Source organism: Zalophus californianus, chromosome 11 (assembly GCF_009762305.2).
Source record: "Zalophus californianus isolate mZalCal1 chromosome 11, mZalCal1.pri.v2, whole genome shotgun sequence".
Lineage (NCBI taxonomy): Eukaryota > Metazoa > Chordata > Mammalia > Carnivora > Otariidae > Zalophus > Zalophus californianus.
Window position 1 is genome coordinate 5,313,253 of NC_045605.1, and position 16,962 is coordinate 5,330,214.

General features: G+C 43.5%; 1 protein-coding gene and 1 pseudogene across 1 annotated transcript in view; one reads left to right on the forward strand and one right to left on the reverse strand.

Moving 5' to 3' along the window:
* The first annotated feature begins 2,476 nt into the window (after positions 1-2,476).
* The window catches only part of ELMOD1 (ELMO domain containing 1), a 66,659-nt gene continuing 52,173 nt past the window's right edge, over positions 2,477-16,962 (forward strand). Inside the window, exon 1 of the mRNA XM_027581399.2 lies at positions 2,477-2,653. The gene's annotated coding sequence lies outside the window, so the exon portion shown is untranslated. The remainder of the gene's footprint in view (positions 2,654-16,962) is intronic.
* LOC113913748 lies at positions 10,920-16,334 on the reverse strand (annotated as a pseudogene).

Genomic DNA, 16,962 nt, shown 5'->3' on the forward strand with positions numbered 1-16,962 from the left:
CTCTGGGCTTAGGACTGTTTTAGCTGAGGGAGTCAAATGAAAGGAGTAAAAATCATTGCTTCCGCAACAACTAGTCAGGGATCCATGTCCATGTAGTCTGGTCGGTCTAGGGCCAATATTAATATTTTTATTGATGTTTTTGGGAGGATGAATCTAGACTGTATACATTAATCTGATGAATAACACAAAGACAAAAATATACACGGCCTGTGTCCTTGGTGATTATTTATCGTTTAGGTGTTTAGTGTCTAGCTTCTTCAAATGAGACTATAAGTTACATGAGGCCAGGCACCCTGTCTGTCTTGTGCGTTGCTATCTTCCTGGTGCCTGGAACGGCGCCTGGACCTAACAGTCACGGGGGAGGTTGTTTTAGATGGCTTCGACAATGCCACTAGACGGTGACACACACGGACAGCAGGATGGCAGAGGAGTATTAACTCCGCCGTGGAATTTGGGGAAGTCTTCGGAAAGAAGGTGGCATTTGAACTTGAAGAGTGGGTAGGACTCTGTGAAGTGGAATGGAAAGGGAAGAGTATTCCAGAAAGGGTGGGATACCATAAATAAAGGCACAGTGTCATGAAGAAAAAGATATGTTTGGGAGCTAATGTTTATTTTATTTTTATTTTTGACAGAGAGAGACACAGCAAGAGAGGGAACACAAGCAGGGGGAGTGGGAGAGGGAGAAGCAGGCTTGCCGCTGAGCAGGGAGCCAGATGCGGGGCTCGATCCCAGGACCCTGGGATCATGACCCGAGCCGAAGGCAGACACTTAACGACTAAGCCACCCAGGCGCCCCAATGTTTACTTTTTTGAGAGAGAGAGAGAGAGAGAGAGAGAATGAGTGGGGACGGGGATGCAGAGGGAGAGGGAAAGAGAATCTGAAGGAGACTCCACGCCCGGTACAGAGCCCAACATGGGGCTCGATGCCACCACCCTGAGATCACGACCTGAGCTGAAATCAAGAGTCAGATGCCTAACCGACTGAGCCACCCAGGCCCTCTGAAAAGCTTACTTTTTGAACATCGGTACTTTTTAAGAGTGTACAGTATTAGTGCAGAGTAAACTTCCTTCCATACCTTACTTTGTGCAATAGTTGTGAAACAAGGACCACAGGGGAATGCAAGTCAATTAAACACCTTTAGAAGACTATGGAGTGAAATTCTTATGTGGATAATCCTGCCCACAGTGAATCACCCCTATATATGGCCTTGGTCTAGCTTTTCCTAGAGGCTTATTCAAGGAAGTAGGAAGAAGCGGGAGAGTTGAGAGAAAAGGTAACAGCGGCTAATATTTTTTAACAAAAAGTTAGAAAGATCCAAGTTTAAGGTTATTTAATGTGAAGAGGCAACACCACAAACGTTCACCATTTCAGGATTAGCACTAGCCCACGCAACCTGTCTTGAAAACAGATCAGCAGATGTGGAACCTTCAGATACTTATTTGGTGAACACCTACTACACAGCAAGAGCTCTGCCTACTTGCTTCACCTAATCCTCACAACAATCCAGAGAGGTCGGGATCACCACCCTCCAGGCTACAGAGGCCCAGAATGGTTAGGGAACCGGGGTGGTAGATGAAACTGAAATCGAGGCCGACCCCGAGGCTCACCCTCTTTTCTGACCCCATGCTGCCTCTAACGTAGGCAGCGTTTTGCTTGCATATAGAGAAAACGTTCTTCATTCAACATGAAGCACCACACCACAGAAAGGCACGGGTTTCGGAGTGTGTTATGTGAGTCATTCTGGGCCACTCCTGTTGCACTGTGAAGCATTGCTTTTGCTCCCTAAATAGCCCCAGACCACGGTGTGTATCATCCATCCATTACAATTAACCCCGGGGTGAAGATACTGTTTCGAAGCCCTGGTTGAAATGCAGATGTGTGACCTGGGAGGACTGACAGCATCTCTCAATTACACCTAATTAAAGAGCGGGCTCTTGGAGAACTTGACCTGACTGTCCAGGTGTCGGGAAAGGCGGGGGCTGCCCGCGCACCCCGGAGGGCTGGTCCCCGGGCACAGGAAGGCAGGTGGGGCGTGCGTGCCAGGATTGCGGGCATCACTCGGTGAGGCCGCAAGGGCCGGAACTGACCTAAAGCAAACTTTGCCTTCTGGACAATTCTCTGGGGAGCAAGCGAGAAGCACACCTTGCCCCTCATTGCAGGGCGCTCTGCAGGACACGCCGACAGGTGTCCGGGTCCCCGCGCCTCCCGCGGGTCAGCCCGGCACGACCCAACGCGGCCACCGCGGCCGCGTCCCCGCTCTGGGCGCCAGGGGCGGTCCCTCCCCCGGCCCCGCGCCCCCGGCTGGGGACTGGGCATGCTCAGTCGCCGCCCGCGCCGCGCTCCCAGGGAAGCCTCCGCACGCCCTCCGCGGGCTGCTCTCGGTCTCCTCCCCGCCGCCGGCCGCCCGGGTGCCTCCCGGCTCGCTCCGCTCCCCGCGACCCAGATTCCTGGCCCGCCCCCGCCCCGCCCCGCCCGCGCCCGCAGCCAGTGCGGCAGCCGCGGCCACCCTGTGCAGCCGCCGCGCGGGGGACGGACGGGCCGCGTCCAGCGCCGCCGCGAAGCGCGCAGCCCGAGCGCCTGCGGAGGGCGGGGATGGAGACCCGGCCGCCGCGCGCCGGGACCTGCTGAGCTTCCCGCCGCCGCCGGCGTCCGGGTGAGTCGCCGCGCCTGGGGCCGACCCCGGAGGGGCAGAGGGGCGAATGCCCTTGGAGAGCAGGGGGGTGGTGACGAGGACGCGGCACCGTGCGAGCTGCGTTGCGTCTGGGGCGCAGCGGAGAGGTCAGGGTGGTGACTAGAGAGGGGCTGGAATGAGAGTGCGCCCTGTCTCGGTGCAGGGGCTTCGGGGGGCAACCAGGACCGTCATCCTTTCCCCCCTCCGGCCTCCCAGAACTAACACCCGCGGGGCTGCGGGGCCGCGCGGGAGGCCGTTTGCGTCTCGGCCCGGACGCGGGTCACCTAGCGACCGAACGGGGGCTCTGGAGGAGACATCCCTGGCAGAGGCCAACAGGGGAGACGGGGACACCAAGGGCGGCCTGGCCCCGGCGAGTGGCCGACCCGGGTCCCGCGCCCCCCCACCGCACCCCCGCGCCGCGGCCTTGGGCCCCAGGGGCGGTGCGGGCCTGCGGGGCAGGGGGGTCTTCCGCGGTGCGGTCCCCGAGGGGCCGTCTGAGGGGCTCCTGCAACTGCCAGGAAACTCCTCAGTTCGAGAGCATCTCTCCTTCCCGGGCAGGTAGAATGAACAGGCGTGTGGGGAGCGACGGGCGGCGGGGCTGCTGACAGCGGAACGGTGGAGGGTGGCGGTGGGTGTGCTGTCGCGAGTGCCTTCTGCCCCCGAGTGTGGGTGCGGGCTGCTCCTCCTCGGCGTGCTCCTGCTCTACCTCTAAGCGGCGAGTCCGGTAACGCCTTCTGAATATTTCAGGAACGACCTCGCAGGCTCGCTTGCTTCAGCTCAAGTTTAATGAGTGTGTTTGTCAGCCCTGCTGCTCTGTACAGCCAGGTGGAAGAAGCCCCGTGCCTTAAGCTTTCCAAATGTCCTCCGTTTCTCGCACCAACTAGGAAAATGCCGCTACTGACCCCCAGTGAGCTTCGGCATGGTCCGATAAATTGAGTGTGTCGTTTGGAGAGCCCGGTTTTGGGCAGGCATCCAGGCATTGTTCTGCATCTCTGCAGTGTGTGCGTGTTGTGCCGGTAGCTTGCTTGACAACCGTCCTTAACTGGGGCTGCCAATATGGTGGAAAGCAGGTACTGTGCTTGTGTCGGGATAAACGTCTTAATTCATTATCCCCTTGTGACACCCGGCAGTTATGCGGACGTAGTCATTCTCTCCCTAGAAGTTGAAGCTGAGATCAGTCCAGCTGAAATTCTGAGGAAGGTACACTCCAGTATCCCTCTCCTTAGGGAGGTATTTCTCTCTCCTTAATGCTTTCGTGGGAATAAGTAATGAGCAGTCACTGTCAAGAACACTGAAAGAAGAATGCATTAATGTGGGAAACTTTCAGGATTGGAACAAGCTATCCCCTTCACTCCCATTGCACCATCACCATCGGTAAACCCGCGCACACAGCAGTTAGTACTCTCCCATGGTACTCCTTTGCAGAAGAAACCTGCTTTTTCTTTCCTCACTGAGACAGGTATGTCTTTCAACGACCTGTGAGGAATTCTGTTGACCAAGGTTTCAAGCCTCCAAGATTTACAGGAAACTAAAAGAGGCAACTCTTTCCGCTTTCCAGCCCATTCACACTGACGCTGAAGCGCTTGGGTTTACAGATGTTTCCCCTTTAGGGGCGGCTTCTCCAACAAAGACCCACTGCAGTTACATCACAGCCCAGCTCCGCCTGCCGGGCCGCTTCTCCCCAACCTCTGAGTGAGGACAGTATGTCTCACTGTGCTTGATTAATGAAGAAAAGAAATCCCCAAAATCAAAGACTTACTTATTTTCAATATTGTGTTTTGCTGGCTTAATTGAAAATATGAAATTTTTAAAAATTATTAATTATTAACACACGTAGGTAGGACTTGACTCAGGCATAGTAATAACTGAGTATCAGCTTTGTAAGAGATTTTGAACAGTGCTACAGTGTTCTTTCTGCTAAAATTATTAACAGATATTAGAAAGGAGTTATATAAATTAGTAAAATAAATGGAAATTATATAAACAGCATTTCCTAAAGCGTGTTACTGAGATGTTCGGAAAGAAACCCAGCTGCAATAAAAGACAAAATCTGCCCAACTGAGAAGTTTGCAGAGCTGGGACACAAACCTCCAAGTGCTCTAAAGAAGCATCTTTAGAATTTTTAAGGAGTCACTGGTTGAACTGTCAGACTTAGCAAGTAAAAATACAGGCTGCCCAGTCAAATTTGAATTTCAGATAAACAATGAATAATTGATTTTAGTTCAAGTATGCCCCATGCACTTCTTGCGACATACTTAAAAAAATATTTGTTGTTTATCTGAAAATCAGTTTTGATGGAGCAGCTTGTATTTTATCTAGCAACTCTAGTCACTGGAAAGTTCTCACTCCTCGTTTTTGGGTCACTTATGGGTTGAAAATAAAGTGGAGCAGGAATCATATGCTGCTCTGCAGACAATCTGGGACAAGCTCATTTCTGGTTCAAGCTATTGAAAATAACTCATGCTTAAAAGTTAGTAGTTTCAGTTCAACACATATTTGTTGAGTACCTCAGCTTGCTAGGCTTAGTGAGAGGTGCCAAAGCTGTGAAGATGAGTAGGGACAGTGTGTGTGTGAGGGGGGGAAATCTACATCATGAGACATGAAACTTGCTCCGCCAAGTGTGTCTAGGAGCCTGGGAGCAACACTGAATTCTGCTGGGCAGCTCCAGTCGGGGAGTGAGATGACCAGCACTTTTGAGGGGCCTTGAATAAGAGAGTGAGATCTTATCCTTATTCTGGGAGGAAAACAAAGATCTTATCCTTATTCTGGGAGGAAAACAACCCCTGGGTTTATAGCTAGTGGAGGAGAGCCAGAAGTTGAAGGGTTTTACTTGAAGGCTTCAGTTAGAGGACAGAGTGGCCTGCTGAGGAGGGAAGTGAGAAAGAGATTCAGAAAGAGACTTTAAAGAGTTGCTGATGGGAGGGAGCCGAGATGGGACAAGTGCAGGGCTTGCTAATGGGGGAATGCATCTCATTGCATTTAAAAAAGCAGTTGGTCTGCCTTTGACTAATACCCTAAATCCTGCTTCACTATTCCGCTACCATCCTGGTTTCCTCAGGTGAACAGTCATCAAGTAACACTGGAGTATAGCATTTTATAGTGTTTTGTATGAAAGTAGATGTTTAAGTGTAATATTGAGATGTCTATCAATATTCAGTTGCTTCTGGCACAAACTTCTGAAAAACGATTAGCAGATGTTTTGGTTTTAGCAGATCTACTGCCTCAAGTAGGAAAAGATACTAACTTGCAATCATTTTCTGATGTCCAGCTATCTTTAAGGAAGCAGATGCTGATGGTGGAAAGAATGTAGATTTTACAGAAATAGCACTGTGTGAAAATGACCGACCATATGCCTGTAGTACCAGAGAGTACCTACTCAGAATATTCCAAATGCAACTAATTCCAAAAAACAGCATACCACTTATATTCGTGTCTGAAAACCCAGCAGGTGCCTTCACTATTAATCAGCACAGGAAGTTTCCAGAGAAGTTAAAGATCAAACCAGTACAGTTCATGTAGAGAACTCAAAGATTCCAATTTGTCAATCTCAAGCAAAGGACACAGAGTGCCATTCTAGATAGCACTTCTGTCAACAAATCTAGTTATCTGAGGGACCATCTTCAGAAGAGGCTCATATGTTTGAGTATCCAGATGGTTAAATTTCCATTTCATATTTTATAGTAAGTCTTAAAAATCATAAAAATTACTCTATGCTAAAATGCATAATGAAGTAGTTAATTAGGGTGTTTCTTATCAAAGGATTATCCTTTAAAATAGAGGGAAAAAAAAGTCCTATTTCAGATATTTGTACCGTTCTTCTTTGTAGTGTCTGCCAAACGTGTCTTGCCTTATAATTCTGATAGATGAGAAAAAAAGTGATCTAGGACATACTGAACTTACTAAAATTTCCAGGCAATTAGACCATAGGTTTTATTTTCAGCAAGATTTCCCATGGATATGGCTTATTAAAGAAAGGCTTACTGCAATGGTCTCTAATGACGGCTTACGTGCACTATCAGCCCGCGAGAGCTTTAACTGAAATTGTGTGCTCGGTTCACATTCTAAGTCCTCAGTAAATACTCTGAATTTAAAGAATCTGAAGACAGTGTGTTCTTGCATCCCAGGAGCTTTGAACCCTCCAGCACACTTATGCTGACCACAAGCAAGTCTTATTTTACATCAGTTTCTGTGCTATAAAATGAAAGATAGGCGCATTTAAAAAAGAAAATTATGCCAACTCCAATCCTCTATGTCTATAAAATAAATGTTAGCTGTTACTACTGTTTTAAGGGATAAATAACTTCATTTTCAGGGTAATAAGACAATTTGTATATTGTCTGTGTACCCTCTGCTGTTTTAGGCACCATTGAAATAATTCACAATTTGCTCTGTTTCATCTTATGCTTTTTCGGTACAAAGTGAGATGATTGTGGTAAATACTTAAAAAGAGCTCATTAAACCCCTTTAAAAAAATCAGTCTCAAACAAGCTAATAACTGCAGAACTCAAAGGTTTTTACATAGTTTTTAAATGTAGTTTCCATTTTAATTATTGGTATTAGGACTTGGTTAATGAGAATGCTTAGTATAAGAGCTTATTTCAGCTGCTACAACTCTCCCTTCCTAGTTCCCTTGTACAGCTAGATGGCAAAAAGCTGCCATGTGTTTTGAAGGTTTCATTCATGGTAAAATTAATTATTTATCCCACAGCTGCTTTTTGGCTTAGCAAATATCAATGACATCATAAACCCTGTCCTCCGCGCTTTTTTTACATCACCAGTTGGCATTATAAATATTTTAAGTGTAAATCGATCTCTGCAATGAATTTACTATACAAGTACATTTCTTCCTTTTTCCTTCAGAAGAAAAATAAGAATGTTCCACCCTTCAGAATTTAGAAGCCAGATTTTCTAAAGATTCTACATTCCAGTAGAACACTTTAATTTTAATTAGATTTTCTTTGGTCTTAGAATCCATTTAAGTTAGCAAAAAAACTTACAACAATTGTTTTTTAAAAAAAGTTAAATCATACATTCTCTTAAAATGGTAAGCATTTATCAAAGTTGTTTTAATTAAAATGTGCATTATGCACATCATTAATTTTTAAAGCCTATATTAAAATGCCTAATGTAGAATTTTGACTTTCATATTGACTCATATACAAAGTCTACATAGCCCAATAGTAAACCCAGCATATGAAAATCAAGACTTACAAAAGGATTGGGTTATAGTTTTTGCTTCACTGAAGAGTTCTGTGTTGAATCAGAAATTTCTCCTACTGTTCTTTTAAATTATAGATAACCAAGAGTATTTAAAATAGAGCCAGACCATCAGATTTTTAAATCCCCACAATCCTTCTGGGACACATCTGTAAACGAGGCTCTTGAGTAATCTTTGTGGATGAGATACAGAAATGAGGTCTAGGATGTGGTCTAATAGCTGGGTTGATCAGCTGTACTCAAAGAATGTTCATAGGTGTGGAAGCCAACACAGAAGGCGGTTTGTGTTGGCCTGCTTCAGAGCTCTTGCCTTGACCCTGACATTTCCATAATTTTATCAATGACTCAGGTATACTTAGACTGTATGTATATTAGGTTTGCGGAGGAAGCAAAGCTCAAAGCACTAGTGAATGTGAATGACAATCACTATTAAACTTGATATCCCTGAGCCCAGAGCAAGGGCTGAAACTAAGACTGTGTTTAAAAAGAATAGATGTTGGCTTCATTTAGGTTCTAAAATCAGTTGCCCAAGGACATGGAATGGAATTCCTAGCTTAACAGCAGTTTGGGTTGTAAAAAATAGTTTTAGGTCAGTTGAGCATTAACCAACAAGACAAAAGAAATTAATGCTATCTTTGGTGAGATTCATAGACGAATAGAGTCCGTATCAGAAACAAACAATGTAATACACTATACTCAAAACGATGCATTGTGGACTACCTGTCAGGGATGTAACAAGGGGGACTGCCTTTGTTGGTATGGATGCTGGCTCACATGACCTTAAAAGCACCTCTTAAATCTGATTATGCAGTTTAAATTGAGCTCCCAGGCACCTATACGTGAGTCTGCTAATGTCTAATTCAGCCTGATTCAGTAATATTTATGTAAGATGTAACTATTATATATCCTTTTGTTGACTTACAGTGAATATCTATCCTTATTCTTTTCTACTTAATGATTATTCCCTAGATAATTAATCAATCATCACTTAAAGTAAGTGCATCTATTCTGTGACCACCACTGGGTTAAATTTAAAAGGCTATTTCCAAGCATTCTTTCATTATCTTAGATCATAATTAAAATTCCTAGTTCAAAATGATATGTATTTTGAATAGCCATAAAATAGGCATGTGTCCAGGTTTTAATATAAAATTGCACAGTACACCTAATCAACTTAGACAAAGATGGAAGGCAAATGTGTGTTCACTCCGTGTACTCTCTGTGTACTCCACTACTCTACCTTGTGTTTTGGCTTTCAAAAGTATTTCTTTATAGGGTCAAGCGGACACTTGTTCCTTTTGAATGCTGTCATCTGAACCCCTTTCCCATGTTGGGGGCTCTCCCACATTATGAGGCAGAGCCCACTCCCCACCATAGGAGCTAAAATGCTAGATACATCAGGCTTGAATCCTGGGCCCATGACCGACTCCACCCCAGTGGCAGGTGCTCCAGACAGCAACACCCCTTTGCCCTGCCGTGCTGGGGGATCAGCGGGGCTTGCTCCAGAGTCTGGACCCAGTGGCAGCAGGAGAGGTGTCTTCACTGGACCCGCTCCATGCCATCATTTTGAGGGTTATTTTTGGCTACATAACCTCTAAACCTAGTTCTCTGTCCTCCTGGAGAGTCTATAGTTTACCTTCAGAACAAATTCCTTTTCGACTAAAATAGGCAGAGCTAGTTTCTGTTCCTTGTGATAAGAAATCCTGACTGTTAGGGGGTGTGAGTCTGTGCTTATGCTGGCATGTTAGTCGGTCACTAGGACCTACTGAACATGATGCACTCCGGAAAGCACAAAAGGGAATGTTTATTCATTTTCTGAGTATTTTCTGGCTTGGCACTGGACAGAAGAGGCACACGAAGCTGGTGTTTTCAAATTATTGCTGTTGGGACAAGCAGGAGGGTGGGGTGGAGGGTGGAGACATATTATTTTGTGGGTTTACTGATTCTGAAGATTGATTTAGCACGGATAAAGGGTCAGAATAAGGAAGGATGCTCTTGAGAAAAATACTGTGTTTCATCAATTCCAAGAGGCCATTTTTTTTTTTCATCTTAACATTTGTGGAATTAGGAAACATTGTTAGAGTGTGTCATATTTTAATTGCCACTTTTTTCTCCTGAACCCATCTACTGTATTTCACCAAATATAAAATGTTATTGATATACGCTATTACATGTTTTAACCACTAAGAAACAAGCTCCATAAATATTTTAATTTTTTTTTTTGAGAGAGAGAGAGAGAGAGAGAGAATGTGAGCGGGGGAGGGGCAGAGGGAGAGGGAGAGAATCTCAAGCAGGCTCCATGCTTAGCGCAGAGCCCTACGCGGGACTCCATCTCACGGCCCTGAGATCATGACTTGAGCTGAAATCAAGAGTCAGATGCTTAACCAACTGAGCCACCCAGGCGCCCCCTCAGTAAATATTTTTAAATGGCGACACCTAACACCATATGGAGGCTCTAGAGCATTTATAGTTCTCAAGAGAACTAAGTCAGTCATGGAAGTGGTATGGGTTAGATACCAAATTCCTGTTCATTTTTGTTGTAGTCTCCCAAAGCTCTTAAAGAGTAATAAATTTGCCTCTAACTTCTGTTATGAACAGTCAGGTGCTAATCATCTTTGCTTGGCTGTAAAAACTGCTGCTTATGGTTATAGTGATTCTCAATTTTGTTGAAGGCACCTTTTTTTTTTGGTAAGCTTTTATTTGGAAAATGTCAAATATATACAAAAGTAGACAGAATAATATAATGGATCCCAATATTCAAAAATCATCAACTCATGACCAGTACTGTTTGATTTTTAACCTATTGTCTGCCCACCCCATTTTATTTTGAAGCATATTCTGGACACATATCATACCATTTGTAAATATTTGTGTATGTTCTGTGAACTATGATGACTTTTCAAAAATATATAATCACAATATCATTATTACATTCCTGAAAAATATATCTATAATTTGTGACATCTTTTTTTTAATAACAAATTTTGTATTCATTAATTAGGTTTTAAGGTGCTTTTATCTTTGGAGGTTTTTAAAAAGAAAACCAAATTAGGTCCACTTCCATGTCTACTGATTTCTTTTTAAGAAATTAATATGATGCTGGTAGGTTATACTGTAGCTTTGGAGTAGTATTGATCTTGATTTTCCATTCTGTAGCTTTCTTATTATTGTGTTTTCCAGCTGAGAATTTGTATAAATATGCTGCTATTCTTTCCATTTCCAAAGCGACCTTCGGAAAACTCATATCCCCTTTTTATTTTCATTCCCAAAAGGAGGATTCATAATTACTATATCAAATAACTTGGACATTCTGTTAGATAACGGGCACACCTACACTGCACCATGTCAGCATGTGTTAACACAAACTCTGACTCCCCTGTTGAAGATTTCCAGTGCATCTTCATCTATGTCACATCCAGCACTCAACCTGCAGCTCATGGCCTAGTCAGATACTGTTCTGGAAGTAGGGTGGGCTTTTTGAATCCGCCCACTTGTTGCAGGCAGTGCTCTGGTTCCTTAAGCCTTAGGTTTCTCTTTCATTCTTTCTCTCTTTTCTGTCTTTCTTTCTGTATGGGTTCACAGAGTTTAGGGCACTGGACCTCGGGAGGCTGGAAGCACCATCCTCTGTGTGTCATCTTCTTTAAATTTAAGTTTTTGTTTTTATCAGAGTAATATCCACCATTTAAAACATCATATAATTATCTGTCAAGTAATCTGTCAGTTCATTTTTTTCATGAAGACATCCTTTGTTAAGCCCCCATTCACCATCATCCTGAGAATTCCTTTCACCTTTCTCAAATATGGATCTTCTGATTCCTGTATCCTTGAGGAGATTGTCTTGATGAGAATGTCTTCTCATTCTCTACCTTCATTTCAGTGGAATGCTTCCTTCAGAAACTCCTAAAAAGGCGTGCTTGGGAGGTACATGAAAGGCTTGTGTTAATTGTCTTCATTCTCACCTCATACTTAATATTTTGGCTGGGTATAGAAATCTAAATGGGAAGGAATTTTTTCTCATAATTTTTATTCTTGCTTCCATGTTCCTACTGACAAACTGGATGCTCTGATTCTTAGCCCTTTGTATGTGAACTGTCTGTTTTTATTCCCCCACTGGAAACATTTATGTTGTGAAATTTCATCATGATATGTGTTGGTGAGGGTCTTTTGTTGTTTAAGGACCTGGGTACCCTGTGGGCCCTTTTGATCTGGAGGCTTGGATTCCTCAGTTCTTGGAATTTCTTGTATTATTTCTTCAATAATTTTTTCACATACTTTTTCACTTTTCTTTCTCTCTGGAATATCTGTTGTTTGAATGTTGAATCTTTTCCTCCCATTTTTTCATCTTTTTGTCAATTTCTTCTTGGCAGATTTCCTCAAATCTGGGACATTTCTTCAATTTTCATTTCTATCATTTAAAAAAATTTCTAAGAACATTTTCTTATTCTCTTAATGTGGATTTTTATTATTTCTCATGTCTCTTTCATGAGTGTAATATTTTTCTAATATCTATGAAAATTAACTATGATGTATTGTTTTCTTCCTTTGCATTGCTCCTGTTTCTTCCAAATTCCCCCTTTTCTCACCTTTCATTGAGTCTCTGTAATTCAGTCAAGTTAGAAACTTTTCTTAATTCTCTGATAATCCCTGACTGTCTATTCACATTTAAGACTGAGGCACTAAAACACTGGAAGCTCTCTATGCATCAGTGGAGCTCGTTGACCAGTAGGGGGCTGGTGCTTCACTGGGGGAGATCCACATGTGTGTCGGATAATTTCCTGAGGGATAAATCCCCAGTAGCCTGAGGAGTAGCATTATGGCTGCCTCTGTTCTGAGAGCTGAGTGGAAGAAGAAGCCTGAATAAATCTCACATTTACCATGTAGTCTTTCACTTAAGCTTCTTGTATTCAGTATGAACCAAAAGTTCAGAACGTCTCTAGTTCAACCTCTTCAAGAGTAAATCTCACCTATCCTGATAGAATGGTGAATACTTGCTTTCAAAGAATGGGGAAAGAGATCTAACTATTCCTTATGGAAAATGTCAGCCAAGCCTCCTGTGTTGACTTCATCCTACACTACCACTTTTAGAGGAACTGGGCACCACGAACTCCTGGATATAACCAAGATTCTGTATTCTAAGTTGTATTGCCTTTGGGTCACTTCCTTCACTGCAGGCTTCATCAATTAGGCTAAGTAAATTACCACTTGTCCACCCTTTTCAAGCTCTAGAAATCTGCTGATACCTCATGTATGCCCCTGTTGCCCTCAGCCTTATGGATTTATGCCTTTTTGATTTCTTTACACTCACATCAGTGAGATTTCATGTGTTTTATTTGCCACGTTTAAATGGAAGTCCATGACACAAGTTTTAAGGGCACACTTAAAAGGAAATAAAGATGTAAAATACTGTTACATACATCAGCAATAATTGTAGTGAGAGAATTACTATGCAGTACGGACCTCATATTGCCTGTGTAAACTCGCACAACTGCCATACTTGTTTTGCTTACTCCTCTTGTCTCCTAACGCACAGTAAAATTTAATACTCTCTTAACCTACTCATACCATCTTCTTAGCAAAATATTCCACCTAACACATACTACTATAAATAATACGTACTCCCCCCTAAAAAGAGAGAGAGAGAATTTCACGTAATCACTGATCAGAATCTTGTCACACATCCATGATGAGTCCATGATACTGACCGATGGCTTAGGAAGCCTTGCCTAAGAGGGTGGTCTGGTTTAGTCTGACATGGCTGAAACGTATTTTTGTTTGAGACAGCTCAGAGCTTCTGTACTGACTTCGGGAAGGCCCTAGGCTCCATGTGTGAGATCTACTAGATTTTCCACTCCTGGAGGGCAAAGTCTGTGTGCTGTTTATTTTGTGTCTCTTAGTGCCTACAAAGAACTGAGCATAATAAGTAAACATGTTTATTGACTAGAAATAGGAGCTGAGGTCTTTTCCTACCAACTGGTTGTCTGGCCTTGGACAAGTCATCTGTTGGATCTGATTGAGGCCAAAAGAGCAGGTCACTTAGAAGAGGTGAAGGGGAAGAAAAGGGTCGGGAGTGGGATGCCAGGGGACACACTTAGGCTTAAAGGGTAGGCAGAAGGAGAACGTGAAATAGATGGAACCAGGAGAACAAGGGTCACGGAAGCCAAAAGAGGCCCTCAGAGAAGCAGCATCACATGAAATCATATCAACTAAGGACAAGAAAACGGAGCTTGGATTAGACCGTGCTCTGTCTTCAACCAAGCGTTTCCATACTCACTCATTCAGTCTGTGTAGATAAGGCATGCTCTTCACTCCTGAGATGGTTATGGTGAGAGCCTAAGACGGGAGCACAAGGGAGTAGTGCTGAGCCCCGTGTATGTGTGAGAACATCGTGTGTGTGATTTGTGTACGCTGTGTGTATACTGGAGGGACTGTGACGTGGAAGAGAACCAGACCCTAGAGACTGTGCAGTAAGGGCTTGGGAGGATCTCCAGTGAGGTAAGAAGGACATGAGTTGCTCGTATGTCATCAGCCTGTGACGTACCATGGAGTTTACTCACTCAGCCTGGTGTAACCTGAATAGAAAGGTTTGAGTCAGGGAACAAGAGTCCCCTACTGTGATTTGCTGCAGGCCGTTAGTGCTCTTGGTCACCAGCCAGTGGATTCTTCTGCAAAAGCATCATAGCCTGGAATTTGGAAATAAGTAGTAGGCTTCAGTCTTACTCTATTTCATTGATTCTAAGATTTTTTTTTCCCCACACCACTGAAATTATGTTGTACCACAGTCTAATTAGCAGCATTTTTTTGTTCCTTAAGGACACATGACATAATGGTATATTTTACCCTTGATGGCCCTGATGAAATACCATTGGAGAGAATAAAATAATATTCACTCAGCAAACATTTATCACGTCACGCATATCAAGTCATAGCTCTAAAGTGAGTTTAAAACTTTTTTTTTCATTTGCTTTACAGTACGAATTGTTACGGAAGCCTAACCTAAAAGATCTACTTGTCCTCAGTGAATGTTATTATCTCATCTGTGTGCTGTGGGTTTGCCGCCAGGTCCCTGGAAACGCTCCAGTTGGCTTCCCTGTCCAGTGTTTCTAGCAGATGCCCTCACTCTGTTTCATTATATGAAAGAGAAAATTTTACAAAAAGTATCAGTTTAGATTGGCAAAATCATAATCCATTTAATTTTTATGCAGACATAAGTGTACCATTCTTTGATTATGATTTTATTTAGAAATTTAACTTTGAAAACTCAAATATATGATTGAGAATGTATAAAATCTACATTGAGTATTTTTGTGTTAAAATGGATTAATACTTAGATTTTGAAATTTCCTTTTTTTTTTTTTTAAAGATTTTATTTATTTGACAGAGAGAGATATGGGACAGCGAGAGAGGGAACACAAGCAGGGGGAGTGGGAGAGGGAGAAGCAGGCTTCCTGGCAAGCAGGGAGCCCGATGCGGGGCTCGATCCCAGGACCCTGGGATCATGACCTGAGCCGAAGGCAGATTCTTAACAACTGAGTCACCAAGGTGCCCCGAAATTTCCTTACTCTTTTAAAGATGAAAGACAAATCTGATCAATTCTGCTTTCCCCACCCTTCACTCCCTCCATGAAAACAGTACAGACATGTAGGCAACCACAGTGAGAGCCAGAAAATCACTGCACCTTTAAAGCAGATCATAAATACATCTGCAGGCAGCACTGAATTCTGTGGCTGGCATGGGCCCCCATTGCTATAAATCACAAAAATAAACCCTGGATGAGTGTTTTATTCCCGAAGAAGGGGAAAAAAACCTTCTTAGTTGTCGTATTAGTGAGTGTCAGCAGAGCATTTTTCAGGCTAATCGCCAGAGGAGGAAAGTTCTGGAATGTGGCCTCAGGGAGAATGTTATACATGAACATTATACTCTACTGTGGTATGCAGGCCAGCATGTTTTACATGTAAATGCATAATCGGAAAGATTTTTCATTTCTCCAGGATGGTGAATTTTCATATTGCTTGCTCTCTCCGTCATCTGCATACCTGTAATAAAGTCAAAAGTGGCATTGTATACATGTTTCAAATGCTCAAAAATAGCCTTAGAAATGTTTCTTTCTCTTCTCTTTCCTCCCCTGCTCTGCCCACCCCTCCCTTCTTATCTCACGTGGTGAGTGACTGGGTTATATCCTTTGAAGACTGAGTCCGTCATTTGTCTAGGGCTCCCTGACACAGTGCTTCTTAGGACTTGACAAAATAGAAAGCATGATGCAAGCTTAGCTATTCCCTAAACTTGCTAATCTGGACCTATTTGTTCACCTAATTTGAGTCTGATGCTTGGCCCACCGGATTTAAAAGACTGACCTCCACCTTCTTGTGTTGCTTTGCCGGTCGGTCCAGCCAGAGCCCAGCCCCTCACATGGCAGGTGGCTTACCAGCCACTCCTCAGCCACATCCATCTGTACCCCTGCCTCTGTTCCCACAGACACGTGCTCGTTTGGGAGCGATTCTCAAGTAATCACATCCTAAAACGATCTTCGCTTCAAACATCTGTAAGGTTTGGCCTTTATCAGAATAGCTGCCTTTCTCTCTGTTTTACCTCCCCCTCCCCCCAGCCATATAGCTATGGCTGAAGAAAGGGTGGGAAAGAGGAGCCTGTATCTGTTTCTGCAAGAGTCCCAAATCTCTCCTTGACTGATGCAGGGATGTCACCACTGTGACTTCACTGGACGCTAGCAGGACACTAGGAACACCCTCTGAGACTATTCCAGTGGGAAACTGAAATTGCCCCACAGGTAAAGGTCATTTACTTGGGTTTATTATTGTCTCAAATACTTTTAAGAAATATTTAAAGTGACAGAGTATAATAAAGACAGAGAATAAATGGAATTGAACCAAATTAGCCATAGGCTTTCTTCTGATACCCAAAGCAGCTTTTGATCAAATGTATTTTTAGGGGAGAAAGCTATAAAAGTTATTATTTCTGGACCTTATGGTTCATTGCTTTCTTCTTTCAAGTGAAATGAGAAGAAAAGCTCAAAGTGAGGAAATTAAATCAGTGGCAAATCATTTGCTACTGCTGACCTT